Source organism: Pongo pygmaeus, chromosome 16, assembly GCF_028885625.2.
Source record: "Pongo pygmaeus isolate AG05252 chromosome 16, NHGRI_mPonPyg2-v2.0_pri, whole genome shotgun sequence".
NCBI classification, from domain to species: domain Eukaryota; kingdom Metazoa; phylum Chordata; class Mammalia; order Primates; family Hominidae; genus Pongo; species Pongo pygmaeus.
The window spans coordinates 62,676,719-62,695,859 of NC_072389.2; the positions used below are offsets into that span (position 1 = coordinate 62,676,719).

Consider the following 19,141-nt stretch of genomic DNA (forward strand, 5'->3'; position numbering starts at 1 on the left):
CCCATGCCCCCACCTAGCCTGAGACCCTGTCATTCCCTTCCACTGGGCTCCCCATGCGAAGCCCCAAAGCAAAGTGGGTGTGGCTGATCAAGGTGAGCAGGGCAGGCCGGAATGGGACCCGGACCCAGAACGGAGGAGGGTGGTGTGGACCAGGCAGGCCGCGGAAGGCACCTAGCCTAACAGGAGAGGGACAGGCGCACCCCCAGACGGTGGGAAAGCGCCCTCTGCCTCCAACTGGGCTCGGCCCAGACCCTCCACTTCCCAGCCCCTTGCTTCTCTGTGCCTTGGAGGTTTCAGGGTGGGCTGGTGGGTGGGAGGAGATATGAGAGTTCCTGAGTCAGGAGTTGAAGCCCATCTTGGCCACTTGCCTGCCGGGGCCCTGTAGAAACCCCTGAAGCTATAAACAGGTGCTCGTCTAAGTTGATTCCAGGGGAGGGCGGCAGGAGCAGTGGCGGGTGGTGTGGGAAGAGAGAGACTGCTCTCTAGAGAGCTGATGGCACCAGGCCGTCATCACCGCGATGACAGCACACACACATCCACACACACATGCACACACGCACGCACACACGTGCACACACGACACACACACATGCACACACATGCAAGCACACATGCACACACACACACACGCACACACACATGCATGACACAAATGAACACACACACATGCACGACACACATGAACACACACATGCCCCACTCCTCTACTGGGACCAGCACAGCCCCTCCGTTCCTGCTCGCCCGGAAGGAGGGCGCCCAGCCAGGTTTCCTCCCCGTGAATTGAGCGCCAGAGACCAACAGTGACCTGTGGTGGTTTTTCTAGTTCTCTTCCCATTCTGTCAAGGACAGAGGAGATGCTTTGCGATACAAGGGGAAAAAAAGGAAGGCGAAAAGGGAAGAAAGGGAAGGGAGGGAAGTCCCCTCCCAGAGCAGCCTGGGGAGGAGTCTGGGGCCAGGCCTAGGCCCAGCCACTTCCTGAGGAGATCAGGTGGCGGGTCTCCCCGGCCTGCAGACCTCAAGGCGGCCCAGGCCTCCTCTGCGCTCCCTACGTGTTGCTCTGGTGCTGACATCCCTGGCTATGCTCTCCATGTAGATGTTCCTTTTAGCCTCTGCCTCAACTGAAATCTGAAGATCAGGCCAATTTCGTGGTCTCTCAGACGTCTATAAACAAGAGGCCTTGGCTCCTCGGGAGACCGGGAGACTCTCACTGTACTTCCTTCTCTTGCCTCCAAGGACATAGAACGGTTGCTGTGGGGATTCCTTCATTTGTAAAGTAAGTTTTCAGAAAAAATAATGACTCACAAGTCCTTTAAGGAGGAACAGAGTCAATACTTGGGGACGATATGATCTAATAGGGTTTAAAAGAGGAACCGTGACGGGCTGCAGTTGGTGGGCATTTCTTCTTTTCCTCTTTGATCCTCATGCGTGGACAAAGCCCACCAGTGGCTCAGGTGCCCTGGCACCACCATTTGCTTCTTTCTGACATCTGAGGACAGGTGTTAAAAATAATTTAGAAATGGCCAGCTAAGGCCTGACACACTGGCTCACATCTGCAATCCCAGCACTTTGAGAGGCTGAGGTGGGAGAATTACTTGAACCCAGGAGTTTGAGACCAGCCTGAGTAACATAGTGAGACCTTGTTTCCACAAATAATTAAAACAAAAAATCTAGCCAGGTGTGGTGGTGCATGCCTGTAGCCCCAGCTACTCAGGAGGTTGAGGCTGGAGGATCACTTGAGCCCAGGCAGTCAAGGCTGCAGTAAGCCATGATTGTGCCACTGCACTCTGGCCTGGGAGACAGCATGAGATCTTCTCTCAGAAAACAAAAAAAAAGAAAAAGAAAAAGAAAAGAAAGAAAGAAAAGAAAGGAAAAGAAAAGAGAAGGAATGTCTAGCTAAGCTAACCTGGAGAGTTACTGTCAGAGTTTCCAAAAGGGTCTTCATGGTCACTTCTGGGCCTCGCTGGCTGGGTGAAGTTATTAGCCCAAGGGTGCCACAGGGCCTTTGCACATTCATCTGCATTATGCTTGGCCAGGCAGAGGGCTTTCCCTGCACTGATTCTCCTGGAAGCCTGGGGTTAGCAGCATAGACTGGAAAGTAAGGTACACAGAGGGGAGGGACTGAACCAGGTCCCGTTATGTGTGAGTACATACAGTTACTTAGGCCAGGAAGCCAGGTCTTCTAAGCAGCTAGGGCCAACAGAGCAGGAGCCAGGAGGAATACTTTTATGAACAAACTTATTTTCCAACATCAGAAAAAAGAAAATTGGCTGTTGGGAGTGACAAGGAGAAAGAATGATGAGGAGCTCAAATCAGGTGGACACCTGATTGAGATGATCCTTATTTTCTTTAGAAAAGAGTACCACACTGGCTGTCAGCTGTGTGACCTTGAGGAAGTCACTCTCTCTCTCAACTTTTTCATCTGCCAGGTAAAAGGGCTGGGCTTGAATGAGCTTGGGTCCCTTCCAGCAATGATGCTTGTGTACTGCACCTGTGCTAGGAATACCAGTGAGGGGCTCTCCATGCTAAAATCAGTGTTCCAGGATTCCACGTGGCCCACAGCACCAAGCCCAGTCTTCTCAGCTTTGAGCTGAAGGCTCCGGGTAACCTGATCCCAGCCCATTGGTCCTCTCTTATCTCCCTTTCACCATTTCCCGTGGATTACTTATTGTTCTCTCCTCCCAGCTACCAGGGCCTTGTTCGCACCTGCTACCAGCAAAGAATACCCCTCCTGCCCCAGTGCCCTGGCCTGAAGATGTCCTGTTAGTCTTTCAGCTGTGAATGAAGATGGCCCCCTTTTCAAGAACGCTTCCTGGAATCCTGAGTTTGGGGGTCCCGATCTTTCCAATCCTGTATCCACAGTCACTGCCTTCACCTGAATGCAATTGCAATTCTCTAGCCCTTCAATTCAATAAATATTCTGGAATGATTAGCATGTGCTGTGACAATGACAAATTCCGATACAGGAAGACATGAATCAAATGATCATGTTCATCCATGCATGATTAGAAACAGGGAAGGGTAAAGAAGGAAGAGAAAACGGCTTCCTGAGCGCTTGCCTGGGGTCTGGAAGGATGAACACAGAGCTGGGGGCATGGAAGGGAGCGGTTCCCAGGAGAGGTGAGTGGGCTGGGTTGGCCTCTTGAGGCTGGGAGAGGTAGACGGTGTGTCTTGATCAGAGGAGCCATCTGGGAATCCTTTGAGGGTTTAAAAAGGGGAGTAACAGATCCAATTTTTATTTCAGGACAATCATGCTGGCTGTTAGTGGAGAATGGCCTGGAGCACTAGGTCTCCGCCCCAGCTGCCTGGGAGAAACTGTGTTGAAGGAGCCATACCCCCTGGCCTCCCCTCCAGACTCCAGACAACCCCAGTCAGCTGGCTGGGAGGGAGGCAGAAGAGAAACAGGGGTGCACCTGGGGCCCCTGCAGGGGTCCAGCCAGGAGATGGGGGCAACTTGGACAGGGATGGTGGGAGAGGAATGGGCTCGGGGGACATTTGGGAGATGAAAAGGGCAAGGCTTGGCCATGAATTCCCATGGGATGAAAGAGAAGGAATTGTCAGAATTGAGTCCCAAGTTTCTAGCTCGTGCAAATAAACAGAAACGGGGTATCCACTGAGCTCGAGAGCATGGGGAAGGGGCATTGGAGACTCTCCTGGGGACCCCTGCAGACTTCTGTAACCCCTTTGAGTTCTCGCAGGCAGAGGCCACGGTGGGTGGGGAGCAGGCCTTGGCAGGTTACTCACCCCCCACCAGGCACCCTCCATCCTAATAGCCCTTGGGGAGACATACTGTGGCCGGAGGAAGGGTACGGAGAGGTAGAGGAAGCCAACCAGTGTTCCCAGGCAGCCACCATGTGGTCAAAGGACCAGGTGGCTTGTTTGGAAGCGTCTCTGAGGCACAAAGTGCCAGGACCCAGTGCTCCCCGAGCCATCCCAGCAGGAAAATGAAAACTCAGCAACGGGCTCCCAGGGAGGCGGGACTGGAGGTGCCTTCCCTTTATGAGAGGCCCGCAGAGCAATTCCTGCCACAGGGGTTTCTGAGCAGTCAGAACATCTGCCCATGTTGATTTCCAGCCACCTGATGCAGTGGCTTGGGGCCTGTGGGTTGGGGGAGTGGGATCTTAGGCCTGTTTTTTGGGTTAATAAATTTTGTGACCTTGGATGAGTCACTTATCTCACAGATCCTGGGAAGGGCAGGAGGAGGAGTGAGACCTGGCCTGCCCTCTCCCTAAAGGCTCACCAGCTCTCTGGAGACAGACACGCCCTGGGTAAAGAACAGATCCCACTCAGCCAGGCAGAGTTTCCTGGAGGAGGAGGAGGGAGAGGAAGAGGGCAGGAAGAGGAGGGGAGGGTGCAGAGGGGGAGAAAGAGAGGAGGGGAGAAGGAGGTGAAGAGAAAAGAGAGGAGGAGGAAGGAAAAGGAGAAAACCTGTTTTCTGTCTTTAACTGTCCTTCCCCTCAACAGGGGCCCTGTGCTCCTCCTCCTCAGTCAGAACTCCCCACTCAGGTCCCCCGACTTCAGGTCCCTCCCCACTTCCTGTCCTTCCCCCACTCATGTCCCTCTCCCCTTGTGTCCCTCCCCCCATTGTGTCCCTCCTCCCTTTGTGTCCCTCCCCCTCTCAGGTCCCTCCCCTCCTCATGTCCCTCCCATCTCAGGTCCCTCTCGCCTCATGTCTTTCTCCCCCTCAGGTACCTCCCAACCTCCTATCCTTCCTCACCTTGTGTTCTCCCACCACTGTGTCCCTCGCCCCCTCATGTCCCTCCCCACTCAGGTCCCGCCCCCTCTCAAGTCCCTTCCCCACTCAGGTCTCTTCTATCCTCGTGTCCCTCCCTCCCTCAGGTCCCTCCCCCCCTCAGGTCCCTCCCTGCCTCCTGTCCCTCCCTTGCTCTTGTCCCTCCCCCCCTCAGGTCCCTCCTCCCCTCACATTCTTCTGTCTTCATTTACGGGCAGGAGAAATTTCAAAGTGTGTTTGTACCACAATTACTTTAAAACTCTAAAGTTGACCTTTAAGGGTTTGTGTATGTTTTAATTTTACTTTTACATGATAACCTGCAATAACTACACAGATGCATGCATTTTTGTGCTTATTTGTAAGTGCTTTCTTTAAAACTGCTTTTTTCTTACATCCTTTCAGTCCCTTTCCCTATGCCTGGAGCCTCGGTACCAGCTATTGAAAACTACTTTTCTCCTTGTTCATTCAAACATATTCACACATAAAGGTTGTCATTACTTTTCGTCACTATTTTACAAAAATTGGATCATACCATATACAATTCTCTGCTATTTGTTTTGCTCACCTAACGTTAAATACACTGTGAAAAATACCTTCAGATGAGTAGATATCAATCTTGTTCATTCATTTTTTTTTTTTGAGACAGGGTCTCACTCCCTTGCCCAGGTTGGAGTGCAGTGGTGCAGTCACAGCTCACTGCAGCCTCGCCCCCAAGGCTCAATTGATCCTTTCACCTCAGCCTCTCAAGTAGATGGAACTACAGGCATGTACCACTGAACCTGGCTAATTTTCATATTTTTTGTAGAGATGGGGTTTCGACATGTTGCCTAGGCTGGTCTTAAATTCCTAAGCTCAAGAGATCTGCCTGCCTTGGCCTCCAAAAGTGCTGGGATTACAGGCCTGGGCCACCGTGCCCTGCCTCTTACTCATTTTTTTTTTTTTTCCAGGTTGCAGGGTTTTATTTCAGCAACACAGCGACAGTCAAGCACAGCCATACAGCAGGGGCACCCACAGCTGCCTCAGGAGGCAGCAGCGGTGGCCTCTTCTGCAGCTTTTCTGTCTTCCAGCATCCTCTGCTTCTGTTTGGCCGGGCACTTCCTGGCAGAATGGTGGGCCCCCAGGTCCTGAGAGCGGTTGTGGTAAGCCTTAGCCACCTGGGTGAATGCTCCACTTCCTTGGCCCAATTCTGCCTGTAGTTGTCTTCTTGCCACTACTGACAGGCCTTGAGCCGCTCCTGGATAATACTGACGATTTCTTGATCGACTTTGTGGTCCCTCCTCCACTGCATTTCGGCTTCACATATGCACAATGTTTCACGTGTCCATGTGAAGAGACCACCAAACAGGCTTTGTGTGAGCAACAAGGCTGTTTATTTCACCTGGGTGCAGGCGGGCTGAGTCCGAAAAAAGAGTCAGCAAAGGGTGGTGGATTATCATTAGTTCTTATAGGTTTTGGGATAGGCGGTGGAGTTTGGAGCAATGTTTTGCGGGCAGGGGGTGGATCTCACAAAGTACATTCTCAAGGATGGGGAGAATTACAAAGAACCTCCTTAAGGGTGGGGGAGATTACAAAGTACATTGATCAGTTACGGTGGGGCAGAAATAAATCACAATGGTAGAACCTCATCAGTTAAGGATATTCACTTCTTTTGTGGATCTTCAGTTGCTTCAGGCCATCTGGATGTATACGTGCCAGTCACAGGGGATATGATGGCTTAGCTTGGGCTCAGAGGCCTGACACACAAGATGTCCTTCTCCTTGCGCTCAGTGATGCCCAGCACGCGGCAGTACTGCCGGTGGTAGTTGTAAAACCTGCTCTTTGCGTGTTGCCACTCTATCAACTCTCATGAGGGTCATGGGTCGGTCCACTAGGAGGTCGAAGGCCTTCATCAGGTAGACGACGGGGTTGGGCAGCCAAGTCAGTGATGACAGTGCTGGTGTGTGGCGCAGGGGCGCAGGGTACACATCCTTGTCTCAGCTGTCCCACATGGCAGCAGCGAGCGCGGACTCCGCTCCTGGATGTGCTGCCCTGGCCTCCGCCTCGGTCCGGGTCCCTACTCATTCTTTGTAATGGCTGCGTAATATTACATGGTGTGGACTTAATAAAGGACCCCTACGCAGCCAAGAGAGTTTTTTTCCCCAATGGGAAAATAGATTTTTTTTTTTAATGTTTGAGATTTTAGTGAATTCTTTTTACCTGGCAAGGAGCTGAACTACCTGTATCGTTCAGAAGCCAATTTCAGCAGTCTTGTATGTGGGATGTCTGTAAAGAATAAGAAATGGGGTGGGCGCGGTGGCTCATGCCTGTAATCCCAGCACTTTGGGAGGCCGAGGTGGGTGGATCATGAGGTCAGGAGTTCTATACCAGCCTGGCCAACATGGGGAAACCTCCGTCTCTACTAAAAATACAAAAACTATCCAAGCGAGGTGGTGGATGCCTGTAATCCCAGCTACTTGGGAGGCTGAGACAGGAGAATTGCTTGAACCCGGGAGGTGGAGGCTACAGTGAGCCAAGATCATGCCACTGCACTCTAGCCTGGCGACAGAGCAAGACTCCCTCTCAAAAAAAAAAAAAAAAAAAAAAGAAATAAAGAAAAAGAAAAAGAAATGGACTCTGCCCCAAGGAGTCTGCGCTCTTACCAGGGGGCAGAGCCACACGTGGCCATGAGACAGCTGCCTCTGGCAGCTGCAGGGAGGAGAGCTCGACCGAGCCTGCGGGAGGGAGGGCTTGAGGCTGGCCCACTGGGAGGGGACAGCTCTGGCAGGAATCCTGGAAGGGCAGGTGTGGAGTCAGATGTGATCTGATGTTCTGTGTGGCCAAGGCAGAAGGCCAGGCAGGAAAAACCCGGTTACTCAGAAGACTGGTTGAGCAGCCATCTCCCTCCCACTGACCACCTCCCAGGAATCTCTATAGCCTCAGCTTATTTTCAGCCTTTAGTTTCCCCTCGTTGGAGGTTGAGCCCCTGGTCTCTTGATTTTCTAACTGAAGAAGGGATGAAAGTCTGAGATTTCAATCAAAAGCTTAAGAAAATAATAATCGTTGGTTGCCCCAATTCTTTCCTGAAAATATCTCACACTAACAGAAATTGCCTTTAAGCCCCTTTTCTTTTCTTTCATGCTTTAAATTTCTTTCTTAATTAAAAAGTGTTGTTTACTTAATGTGGGCTCCAAAGTGCTTATTTATTTTAACTCGTTTCTTTTTTCCTTATCTTCATGACTTGATAACTCTATAACTCTCTTCTTGTGTCTTAAAATGCCGGTCGTCTCTGTCACTGATATGTGATAAGGAACTTCATAATCGGCCCTTTTCTATTCTCACAGAATAGAAGTTGTGTCAATAACAAATGGAAATCACTGAGCTCCAAAATTCAACTGCCCTAAACTGGTTGCTTGTCCCTGTCAGAGATTTTAGAATGTTTTCCCCTTCAGATGAATTTCAGTTTCACTCAATCCTACCAATGTTTGATGACAACACTCATAGAAAACTAATGATAAATTAATGTCTGCCTTCCAAAGTACGTGGTTGAGTTCACTGTGTAAAAAAAAAAATGATAATAATACTAAAGGCAGCCAAACTGCTGATTGGCAGAATTTTTTCCCATCACTTAAGGCATTTGAGTTGCAGTACGCAGTCTGAGAATCCCTCAGACACACACCACCCAGGGACTTGGATCCTTGATCTCAGAAAGATTGTGATCGAATTAAGTCTGACTCAACAAATAAGGTCGCTGGGAAGAAGTGCTGGCATTAAATTTACTGTTAATGCCAGGGTCAATTTACTAAACAGTCATCGACGTGTGGTTCCACAAGACCTCTGGGTAAATTCCAGAAACTGACTGGGAGGAAGATAGCTTGCACATGAAGTCACCGAATCCTGGTCAGTGTGACTCTTGGTGATCATCTCTCGGTACACCAGAAAGCATTTCCAAAGACAGGACGCCACTTGGCGTGGAAAGCCTTTGGAAGCTATGGAAGGTGACTTCTTACGTTAAGTCTAGAAACGGGATGGCAGGAGGACAAGAAACTGGGACTCTGGTGCCAGGGGCCTGGAGTCCTCGTTCCACCACAGATGTTAACTGGGCTCAGCTATTCAGGTCACTCAGTGGTTCATCTTAGCGTTGTTTCTAGACTAGGTATTTATTGCCCTGCATTACAAAGACGGGAAAGTAAGAGTTCTGTCCATCAGCCAGTTGTCAGACATAAACAATGTCTTTCCCTCGCTTCCTGAACCACAGTTTGCTTATCTGTCAGATGGAAACCCTAATTACTTACTTACCTACTCATCACCTCCAGGACTGTTCACATGAATAAGAAGAGAATATAGATATGAATTTGCCATACAAAGAGAAAAATTCCACACAAATAGAAAACGCTAGCGGAAATAATTTCTAGATTCTTCCTGGTGAAGCTTTTCAACTATGTCCAAAACACATCATTGCTGAGCGTGTGCAAGTTCAAATGGCACGACCCGAAGAGTCAGTGGCATGGCCTCTTCTCTGGCCAGAGCCTTGGGAGCCATCAGCCTGCACCTGCCTGTTTGTTCTGCCATTGCCTCATGTTCTCTTCCTCGGACACTGGGGAAGCCAGGACCACAGAGGCACTTGTCAGCTTCCTTCTGAAACAGCCCTCCTCAGCTTCTCTGCTGTGTCTCCCGGGTCTTCTCACAGAATTCTTGGCCGGGAAGCCACCTTCCTGAAAGCAAATCAAGTCTCCCGATTTCCTAGAGCCAGCATAGCATAGGGGGCAGCTGTGGGGCTTGGAGCCAGACAGAGGCTTATTAATTATCCATGGATCTTGCTGAGCCTTGATTTCTCATCTGTAAAATGCGGGTAATAAAGCTACTTTCCTGGGCATCTATGAGTTTGAAATAAAAGAATATGGGGGCCAGGTGCAGTGGCTCTTGCCTCTAATCCCAGCACTTTGGGAGGCTGAGGTAGGTGGATCACCTGAGGTCAGGAGTTCGAGACCAGCCTGGCCAACATAGTGAAACCCCATCTCTACTAAAAATACAAAAATTAGCCAAGAGTGGTGGAGGGTGCCTGTACACGGGAGACTGAGTCAGGAGAATCACTTGAACACAGGAGGTGGAGGCTGCAGTGAGCTGAGATCGCACCACTGCACTTCAACCTCTTTGACAGAGCAAGACTCCATCTCAAAATGAAGACAAAAACAAAGAAGAGGCCGGGCGCAGTGGCTCACGCCTGTAATCCCAGCACTTTGGGAGGCCGAGGCGGGCGGATCACAAGGTCAGGAGATCGAGACCATCCTGGCTAACACGGTGAAACCTCGTCTCTACTAAAAATACAAAAAATTAGCCGGGTGAGGTGGCGGGCGCCTGTAGTCCCAGCTACTCAGAAGGCTGAGGCAGGAGAATGGCGGGAACCCGGGAGGCAGAGCTTGCAGTGAGCCGAGATCACGCCACTGCACTCCAGCCTGGGTGACAGAGCGAGACTCCATCTGAAAAAAAAAAAACAAAAACAAAGAAGAGTATGGGTGAAAGGGCCTGGTGTGTCATGGGAGTTGAATGTGTGTCCTTTTCCTTTTTCCCCTGTTCCTTCCCTGTGCAGCTGCCTACCAGGCACTGTCTCCTCTCTCCTGGGGAGGCACTGCATTTTTTCCCTTCAAAGGAAGTCCAGAAAGCAGACCCGGCCCAATGTCTGTGCGTCTGCCCGGAGAAGGCCTCCTGAGGAGCACACCGACACTCTCCCCTTCCATATTGGCCTTCTCTGCACTATTTCAGGTTCTTGCCTCTTTGGAATTGTGTGTATGTGGAGGGAACATCTGGAGGTGTCACTTAATTTTTCATGTTACATCTGGACCTGTCACATAGCCACAACCGTAACTATACATGGAGAATCATGTTGTGTGTGCTGTGGGCAAGCCAAGAGGTGGCTTTGTGTGCTCTTCTGCCACGCAGAAGTGCTGGGTGCTGCCCAGTGCAGGTGCTGGATGACCCTGGAGGAAAGAGTCACTCAGAGGGCCTGAAGAAGGGAGGAGTCGGTGGCTTGTAAGGTGCACTCCCACTTTCTGCACTTTTCACAGGCGATGACATGATGAGGACTGGGGTGAAGCAAAACCTTCTGGGGTCACTTGAGCTATTTCTTTTGAGTCCACTTCTCTGGGATGGCATGGCCTGTCAGCCACACCCGTTTCTCTCCTGTTGGCAGCTCCATTCTGCAGGGGAGCAAGTGTCCAGTTCTGGGAGCACTGGCAGCAGGAATGCTCGGAATGCCCACCCTGTCCTGGGGCCTGCCTTCGCCTCTGCCCCTCTGCTGCCTCGCCATCTCTCTTCCTCCTCTTTATTTTTGTCTGTCCCTATGGCTGTCAGTGGGGTCTCGAGTCACCTATGTCATCATATCAGGAACATTGTGTGTTCCAAAGTGTGCTTGGTGGAACACTTGTTACTTGAAACAGTGCTTTGTAAAATGGATCCTGAGGCTAGCCGCTGGAAATGCCACATCCTCTATCTCCTTCTCGTGGATTTGCAATTCAGATTCTCTATTAACCCTGAAGAATTCCATAATAAATGGTTTAATTTTGCTGAGTAGTTTTGCCCAAATGTTTTTGATCATGGATCCTTTCATATGAACTCCCAAGAAACACTTATTAGCAGTGTTTGGTGAATCACACTCTGGGAAAAGCAGGCATGAACAACATATTATTTGTAGGAATGCTGTGAAGTCAAACTCACCAATGAAACATCTGGCATCAGAGGGCTATGGAAAAATGTATGTGCTTTTTTTTTTAATACAAATATGACGTTGGTGCAGATCAGACGTTCCCACCTCTCTCACCACAAAAAGAACCTTTTTAGTTCTTTCCTCAAGGGATTCCATGTTTTAAAGGCTTTTAACTACCTAACAAACTACATTTATTGAATAATAATTTATTTCTTTGAGTTTTATTTATCAAAGACATCCAACTGCCAATTAGTGCTTCTGATCAGTCAAGATAACCACAGTTGCCACACTGAGTTGATATGACTCCAGCCCAAAGCAAATAAACTTAATGTTTTATTTAGTCTGGGAACGTCATTGAGGTAAATGTATGGTTTCCTCTGGGCTTTTTGATATCTTGAAAATAGCTTGCAGACCCCCCTTGCTGCCTTCATGGAGTGCAGGATGGGTGGGAAGCAGGACCATGGACGGAAATGCAGAGGACGCACAGCTGTTAGGAGGGCGGTAGGGATGGGGGGAGGGGGTGGTGACTGGGGCTACATCAGGACACTGGATAGTAGAGACTAAGTGGCTACAGCCACTGTGAAGACTGGGGGTCCATGGGTTAGGGGGTCCAGATCCTGGTGAACAAGCAAGAAGCCACTAGCCAAAGGCACATTCATGGTGCACCCTTAATGTGGGCAAAACCTGGGCACAGCACCTTCCCTCTGTACCCTGGCTGCATTGCACCCATCCTTCCCCCAGCACCCAGAAGAGGCCCAGGGAGGAGGACAGGGCAAAGGGGAGTGAGGCGGGCTTCTTTGTCGAGATGATTTCCCCAGACCTCCCTGATGCATTTTTCAATCACAAGCTACTATGAGGTGGATGCGTTGCCATGGCCACCTTCAGTGTCAGTAGAGCCCTTGGGAGATTAAGGCCCCTGAGGATTCTGTGGTCGGCTTGCTCCTCACCTCGAATTAGAGACCTCTGCCCAGGGAGCTCATCCTTGCTTAGCAGAACCTGTGCCACTGTTCATATGGAAAGGATGAGGCACTAGAGCCACATTCAGGCTCATCAAGCAGTTCTGTCTCAGATGATGGAGAGCCATGCACTCCCTAAATAGAGGGTTTCCTGGTGCATTGGACATGGGATTCGACGTCCTGTAATCCACTTTCTACCTGACTTTACAGAAGAGCTGTTACTCGAAGTAAGAGAGGGGGCTCCTCCACAGGAGAAAAGTGCTCAGGCCATGCCCTTTGCAGCCCCATTCAGCCTCCATGGGCTGGGTCCTAAGCCCCTCCTGGACCCCCAGTTACTCTCACAGCCCCAGACCCCTGCTTAGCAATGGCCTTGAATTAAAACACATGATCCTACTTTGTGCCTCCCCTCCCTCATTAGTCAGGACAGCATTTTCCCAAAAGATACAATCTGTGTCTGGCGGAAGCCCACTTGCAAAAATAAATTCTTCTCTGAACATTTTCCAGGCCCATTTTAGAAATAAATCTGGGTGATGCCTTTTACTCATTTCCAAAGCCAAACAACCTGAACCCCGAGGCCTTGTTCTGCAGTGTAAATGTTACGAGGAGGAGGGAATCAGGATCAGCTCCTCAGAAGAACCCATCTCCACCCCTAGCAGAGAGGCTGAGCAGTCCCTACAGCTGTACCCACCGCAAATTGCTGCTGCTCAGATCTGGGGACACAGGTAGATGGAGCTCACAGCCTGGGTCCCAGGGCAGCACAGTTGCACCCGTCCCTCTCACCCTGCCAGGCTCTCCCACAGCAGGGAGTCTTCCTCTGGTTTCTGGGCGCACTGACGGCTGCAGCAGCTACAATCTCCCTGATACCCATTCATTCATTCACTCACTCACTAAATATTTATGCTGAGTGCCTGTTATGTGTCAGACACCGTGCTAAGAGCTAGAAATACAGCAGTGAGCAAGTGCCCACGGAGCCTAGCATATATGGGGCACTCTACTCACAGCACAATGACCAAGTGCATGAGCTGGAAGGCAGGAGGAAGGGAGGAAAGGAAGCATCTGTGCAGTCAGCTCCCTCTGCTTTTGTGTGCACCATCTCATTGAATCTTCCCAACCACATTCCATGATTAGAAGGTGTCCCCATCCCCATTTTCACAGAAAAACAGCCAAGTTCCAAAGGAAAGGGAAGAGGTGGATTGATACAGTTTGTCTTATTTCAGAGCTCCGAACTCTCTCATCCATGCACACTACAAAGGCACTCACAAGCTCACAAACACACAGGGACACATATTCACCCCCACACACACCTGGACTGTGCATCCCTCCTGCGGGGGTACCCAGTGATTGAGCCATGCATTAACATTCTACTTTTCTTTCTTTTTCTTTTTTTTTAGACAGAGTCTCACTCTGTCGCCCAGGCTGGAGTGCAGTGGTGCGATCTTGGCTCACTGCAACCTCTGCCTCCTGGGTTCCAGCGATTCTCCTGTCTCAGCCTGCTGAGTAGCTGAGATTAACAGGCATGTGCCACCTCGCCCGGCTAATTTTTGTATTTTTTAGAATAGAGACAGGGTTTCACCATGTTGATCAGGCTGGTCTCAAACTCCTGACCTCAGGTGATCCACCCACCTCGGCCTCCCAAAGTGTTGGGATTATAGGCGTAAGCCACTGTGCCCGGCCAATATTCTACTTTTTTTCATCATAACCATGTTCTGAGCACCCGCTCTGGCTCCTGTATGCTCCTGTCTGGGCCCAGGAACCCAGAGCAACAGGGGAGACTGAGTCCCTGCCCTTCAGGCATGTGCTGTCTAGTAAGGAAGCCACTGGCTGTGGCTATTAAACGTGTGAATTGCGGTTAAATCTACATTGACATGTGCTGTGAGTGTGAAATACACACTGAGTTTCTAAGACTTAGTAAGAAGAAAAGAATGCAAAATATTCCATACTTTAACCAGGTTGAGTACCCCTTATCTGAAATGCTTCAGACCAGAAGTGTTTTGGGTTTCGCATTTGCTCTGTTTTTGGAATGCTATTTGTGTATACATAAATGAGATATCTTGGGGATGGGACCCAAGTTTAAACATGAAATTCATATAGGTTTTGTATACACCATATATACATAGCCTGAAGGTAACTTCATATAAATTTTAAATAATTTTGTTCATGAAACAAAAGTTTCGGCTGCATGTTGGCTGTGACCCAGAACATGAGGTCAGGGGTGGAACTCTCCTCTTGTGGTGTCATGTCAGCACTCAAGCACTTCTGGATTTTGGAGAATTTCAAAGCTCAGATTTTTTAATTCGGGATGCTCAACCTGTCTTGATCACATGTTGAAATTATACATCTTTTGGATATATTGGGTTAAAGAAAAAGTATGTAAAAGATCATTTTCCATGCTTCTTTTAAAAAAACGTGGTGGCTACTTACCTGTTTGAGCTTGCAGGAGCGTATTTTAAAAACGTGGCTACTAAAACATGTAAGGTCACATATGTGGCTCACGTGTGTGCTCACATGATATTGCTTAGGGACAGTGTGGCTGGAGACGGAAAGACAAACCATAAGCAAGCATATGCATGCGGAGCAAGGGTGCCTGCGAGTGGGGGTACAGGTCAGGGAGGAAGCAGTGCAGGGCGGGTGGATGCCAGCAGTCAGGATGGGTGGCCTCACGGGTGGAGGGGAAGCCAGGAGAGGGAGGACCCGGGAGTGAGCCCAGCATGAGTCATTTCTTACCCTGCAAGGGGCTGGGGCCTGGGTCCTGAAGGAAGGAAGGGGATCCAGGGAGCTGTATAGGCGCCTGCCTTTATTCTTTCCCCGACTGAGCGAGGGGTCCCGGCGCCACGGGGCCATCTGGAGGTCACCACCTCCATCCAGCCTCTCAGTTTCAGAGGGTCAGTGTCTGCCACGGTCCTGATCTAGGGCTGGCAAACGGTCCTCGGGCCCTGCCCTCGCAAATGCTCACTCCATAGGTGCATTAATCCAGTGCCTGTGATAGTCCAAGCCTGCTCTAAGCACTGCGGAGGTGGTGGTGACCAATCAAAGTGCCCGCTCCAGGGCAGCTCACAGCAAGGGTGGGGTGGCTGGAGACAGACAATAGGCAAAGGAACAACTACATGTGTCAGGTGTGGTCGGTGAAAAGAAACATCAAGAGGGAGCATGGATGGGTGGGAGCTGTGTTAGAGAGAAGGTGACATTTCAGGAGGGACCTGAATGAATTCAGGGATGCAGCCATGAGCACACCAAGAGGAAGAGCATCCCAGGGAGCTGGAACAGCAGGTGTGAGGTAGGAGCAAGCCAAGGACAGCATCAGGCCCGCCAGTGGGACACACTGGGGGAGGAGAGAGTAGCCGAAGGTGAGGTCGGGGAGCCTCCATGTCAGGGTGAGGCCAGGCAGATGAGAGTCTCATGAGTGTCCTCCATAAGCGGCAGTTACGGTTATCACTATTATTAGGCTCTAGAAGCCCACACATTCCCTAGAAAGATGACAACTACCACCACCCTCAGAATCTTCCAAGCAGAGGGGTGGTGCCTCTGGCCTCAGGGCTTGGTGCATAAAAAATGGGACAGCCACACACTTTCTTTTGCTTAGCGTATGCTAGCAGTTGATGAGACATTTGGACTGGGTGGCCTGTGGGGGTGGCAGGTGGGAGCTATCAGAGAGGCAGGAGGAGGCTCAAGTGACCTCAAGACTCAGCAGTTTCCTGCACTTAGGGAGTCAGGGCCCCAGCACCTTGTGACATTCCGCTCTACCGTTCTCCTCCCTCTGCTCTCCAGCCCTGCTTTATCATACCTCTCCTCCACTCAAGAACCCACAGTGGCTCCCTATTACCTATTATTCTTCAGCCGACCTTTGCCACAGTGACCATCCGTGCACCTCAGGTGTCTCTGTTTAATGGTTATTTGCCCCCAAATCCCAGCTCAGACTGCTGGAGTAAATTACTTGTTTCTGGTTTTTTTTTTTTTTTTGCCTAGAGGGAAAGACCTGCTTTGATAAATACTTTTTTCCCCAAGGAAATGAGTGTCGACTTTTCTCCGAACCACAAAGCCAGTGCTACCTGCACTTGGTCTTCACTGTGAGAGCACCTCACAGTCCCATGGGGTGTGGCTGCACTGCTGGTCTCTCAGGACATCTGCACTCACTCAACTGGCCTGGAGGCAAGAGCCTGCCACAGAAGGCCAACTGTCTAGTCCTGCACAGGCTTCTTCCAATGCAGCAGAATGTATTCAAAGAATGCCAGCCTCCCACTTCAACTGCACTCGCTCAGCCATTTATGGAGGGGCTACCACGTGCCTGCCACTGTGCCGTGGCCTGACCTCCTGAAAGAGGTCCCCGTGGGAGGGGACTGATTCCAAATAGGCTTTTTTTTTTTTTTTTTTTTTGGAGACAGGGTTGCCCTCCTGTCGCTGAGGCTGGAGTGCAGTGGCACAATCTCAGCTTACTGCAACCCCCACCTCCCGGGTTTAGGCGATTCTCCTGCCTCAGCCTCCCGAGTAGCTGGGACTACAGGCGTGCGCCACCACACCCAGCTAATTTTTGTTTTTTTAGTAGAGATGGAGTTTCACTGTGATGGACAGGCTGGTCTCAAACTCCTGACCTCAAGTGATCCACCCACCTTGGCCTCCCAAAATATTGATGTTACAGACGTGAGCCACCGCACCTGGCCCCAAATACGCTTCTGTTAAAGAATGGGTATTACTACTTTTCAAATGGTTATGTGACAAGACAGAAAACCATTCTTTTGAATCCAATAACCATAGCCCTCCAAGCTTACGTAAAACTTCCCCTACTCAATTGTATCTTATAATGCCTGCTCTGTTTTCCTGAGGAGGTCCAGCATCTGGATCCTTTTATTGGTTCCTTGTCAGAAAGATGGGTGTTATTACATAGCAATTTGCCAGTGAGACTCAGGAGGGCTGTGACTTTCTTGAGACCACATGGCCACGTGATCTGGAACCAGGTGGAACCTCCATGCCTGAATCTTTAGAACCCTTTAGGGTTCTCCAATCTGGCTGCATGAGAATCACCAGGGGAACTTTCACCACCACCAGCCTTCCAAGCACCACCCCCAGAGAGTCATTCCACTAGTGGGACTCGCAGGTGATTGTAATGGCCCGGGAGCTGGGAACCACTGCTCGGAAGCCAGATTGCAAGCCCTCTCTGGCCTGGGGGCAGAGGAGCCTCCTGGCTCTGCCGGTTACTCGCTGTGTGATTTGAGGTACATCTCTGGTCTTCAGTTCCTTCATTTGCAAGAAGAGAGATCCCTTCCAAGGTCTATTTCTATATGGAATCTGTAAGTCACTCGGCATCGAGAAGATGCTTGGGAAGGCCTCCCGGAGAAGCAGCATGAACATGGACTTGGACTGTGGCCCTTCCCGTATCGGGCTACAGGGAGGGAGGGCAAGACCCTGCACCAGGTGCCTCATCACCGGTCGCTGTCCTCTGCACTCCACAGTCCTAGGGGTACTCTTGCTGGGGTGGAAGTCGCGACCTCCTCTGAGGGTGAATGGGCAGGGCCCACGTCTGCACCTCTCTTACCAGCCCTTATAGGCCAAGGGGGCTGCAAATGCCTGAGGCTGCTAGGTCTTCAGGGCCAGCCTTGGGCTTCTGTGGCTCAGGAGCAGGGAGAGGTCCGCTCTAGCCCTGCGGGCTCAGCTCTGGAGGGGCTGAAAGACGGGAGCCCTGAGCTGGCAGGACCTGGAAGATGGTGTCCTCTCCATAAAGCAATTCCCAGAACCTTTCTTTGTCTTCATTTCCTGATCATGAAAAATACGTTACAGAACAAATAGAACTGTGTTTATATTTCCCAAATTATGAAGGGGATTTCACGTTTTTTGGTGGGTTTTTGGTGTGCGATGGAGTTCGTTTTTCTTCTGGGACATTTTGGGCCTCGCTGCAACATGAAGGTGGGATGTTGGGGGCACGGGAGGATTTACCCTCTCTAGGCTGTGCTGTTTACTATAGTGGAGGGTCTCAGAGAGCTCCAGGCTGGGGCAGGAGGAGGGTGATTATGGCTCTGAGAATAAAAGAGCAGGTGGGCCAAGCCATGGAGAAGAACTGAAGTCCTCACCTGCCAGGAGAGAAGCCATGGTGGGCACCCGCTGATTGTGGCCTGAGGGGCCGCCCTCCACAGTTCCCATGAGCCTTGTGTGATCAGGCGTCTCCTGACCTTTCTAACTGAAACCAGGGGGAAGCTGTTTCCCGGCGGAGCAGCAGGCGTCCCTGTCAGAGCCACCGGCTTTCTCCCTGTGACTCACGGCTGCTTCCTCCTGGTCATCTGGTCCAGGGCAGGCCCAGAGGATGTGTGCTGACTGACCATGTTCCTGCTAAAAATACGGGTCCTGGAGTCAGAATTTCTTGCTGTGAAAAGCACTTCCTGCAGGCAGGGTGCCTCAGGAAGCAGATCGTAACATTGTTTTTTGAGCCTTTCTCTTCTTGTGTGGGGTCTCTATATTCGGAGTCTGTAAACATGAACAAATGTATGTACGGTGGCCAGGAAAGCGGGAAACAGGTGGCGGTGGCCACGGGGCAGCACTGGACTGGGGAACCCTTTCAGCAGCTCCCCCCGTGGGCGTGTCAGTGTGGACTCCCTCCAAGACACTCTGGTGCAAGGGCCTCCCTTCCCTCCCCTCCCCTCCCCTCCCCTCCCCTCCCCTCGCCTTTCTCTTTTTTTTTTTTTTTTTTTTTGTGAGACAAAGTCTCACTCTGTCGCCCAGGCTGGAGTGCAGTGGTGCAATCTCAGCTCACTGCAATCTCTGCCTCCCGGGTTCAGAGATTCTCGTGCCTCA

At 50.7% G+C, this 19,141-nt stretch overlaps 1 pseudogene; it reads right to left on the minus strand.

Moving 5' to 3' along the window:
• Positions 1–5,748: 5,748 nt before the first annotated feature.
• Positions 5,749–6,717, minus strand: LOC129014577 (NADH dehydrogenase [ubiquinone] 1 beta subcomplex subunit 10-like; annotated as a pseudogene).
• Positions 6,718–19,141: the final 12,424 nt, after the last annotated feature.